Raw genomic sequence first — 2136 nt, forward strand, 5'->3', positions numbered from 1 at the left:
GCTCCCCGCGCCGCTCCCGGAGCCGCTCCCGGAGCCGCTCAGCGCCGCCGCAGCCGCATCCCCCGGCCGGGCCCCGCAGCCGCCGCCGCCGCGTTTCTCGGCGCCCCCGCCCCGACCGGGCCCCGCGCGGCACCGGCTGCAGCCGCCGCACCGGCCCCGGTGCAGGGGGCGGCGCGCCCGGTACGGGAGGATGGAGGCGCCGGGGGGAACCGGGCCGGGCTGGGCGGAACCGGACCGGGATGGACCGGGAGGGAGGGGGCGGCCAAGCGTGTGTGTCCCTCCCCGGTACCCGTGTCCCCTCCCCGGTACCCGTGTCCTCTCCCCGGTACCCGTGTCCCCCCGGTACCCGTGTCCCCTTCCTGGTATCTGTGTCCCCCCGGTACCCGTGTCCCCCCCTCCCCGGTACCCGTGTCCCCCCCCCCCGGTATCTGTGTCTCCCCGGTACCCGTGTCCCCCCGGCCCGGTATCCGTGTCCCCTCGGTACCCATGTCCCCCCCCCCGGTATCTATGTCCCCCCCGGTACCCGTGTCCCCTTCCCGGTATCCGTGACACCCCCCCCCCCCCGGTACCCGTGTCCGCCCCACCCGGTATCCGCATCCATCCTCCCGCTACCCGCATCCCTCTCCCCGGTACCCGAGTCCCCCTCCCCGGTATCCGCATCCCCTCTCCCGGTACCCGTGTCCCCACCCCGGTATCCGTGTCCCCTTCCCCGGTACCCGTGTCACCCCCCCGGTATCCGTGTCCCCCTCCCCGGTACCCGTGTCACCCCCGGTACCCACATCCCCCTCCCCGGTACCCGTGTCACCCCCCGGTCCCCATGTCCCCCCGGTCCCCGCAGCCCGGCCCCGGGGGTGCGCGGGGGACGCGGCGGGACGGACGGTCCCACGGGTGGGGCGGCCCCGGGTCCCCTCGCTGTGTCCCTGGGGAGGGAGGTTTGGCGGGGGGGGGAATTAGGTGGGCAGCGCCGGGTCCCCCCTCCAGGGATCCTGGGGAGGGAGGTTTTGGGGGACAACTCCGGGTCCCCTCTTCTGCTTCGGGGTCCCCTCTCTGGGGTCTCTGGGGATGGAGGTTTTGGGGGGGGGAATTAGGGAGCCCCCCGGGTCCCCCCTCCTGCTCCAGGTCCCCTCTCCAGGGTGGCTGGGGATGAAGGTTTTGGGGTCCCCACCAGGTCCCCTCTCCTGCCCTGGGGTCCCTTGGGATGGAGGTTTTGGGGTCCCCACCAGGTCCCCTCTCCTCTCCTGGGGTCCCTTGGGACGGAGGTTGGGGGGGGCCCCACCAGGTCCCCTCTCCTGCCCCCGGGTCCCTTGGGATGGAGGTTTGGGGGGACCCCACCAGGTCCCCTCTCCTGCCCCCGGGTCCCTCACAATGGAGGTTTTGGGGTCCCCACCGGGTCCCCTCTCCTGCCCCGGGGTCCCTTGGGATGGAGGTTTGGGGGGGCCCCACCAGGTCCTGCCCCGGGGTGTTTGGGGTGGGGGGTACCCAGGTCCAGCTGCCCCCATGTCCAGGTCCCAATCCTGCCCTTGCAGCCCCCCCAGGGGACCGAGCGGATTGACACCCCAGTGACAATGGGGACACGAGGCCGGCAGCCTCAGGGCATCACAACCCCCCGTTTTGGGGGGGCGGGGACCCCCCTCTGCCCGTTTTCATGAGGATCTGCACAGATTTGGGGCGGGGGCCGCGTTCGATACAGTCGGTTTATGGTACAGTAACCGCGACAGCACCGGGCGCGGGGCTGAGCCGCGCGTGTCCCCAATCCCGTCCCATGTCCCCTCTGCTGGGGGAGACGGGCTGTGCCGTGACCCCCCCAAAGCGACGGGGGCTCCCCCCACCCCCCCACGGAGGGGCAGAGCGTTAGGGGGTGAAGGAGGAGGTTTAACACCCCCCCCAAATCCCCCCGGCTCGTGTCCTGGCGTGGGGACATGGGGACACTTTGGGGGGGTCCGGATTAGGCCCCCCCAGCATTGGGCCGACTGGTGGCGTCGCCACATCCAGTGCTTCACTAAGGGGGTTGTTGGGGAGCGTTTTAGCACCAAGGGGGGGGACCCGGCTCAAAACCCTCCCCCAGATTGGGGTGCCCTACCCCACATCCCCCCCGCCGCAGTATAAATAAGGGGGGGCAGGAGGGGACGGCACCGC

The sequence above is a fragment of the Nesoenas mayeri genome (genome assembly GCF_963082525.1).
Source record: "Nesoenas mayeri genome assembly, chromosome: 31".
Classification (NCBI taxonomy): Eukaryota; Metazoa; Chordata; class Aves; order Columbiformes; family Columbidae; genus Nesoenas; species Nesoenas mayeri.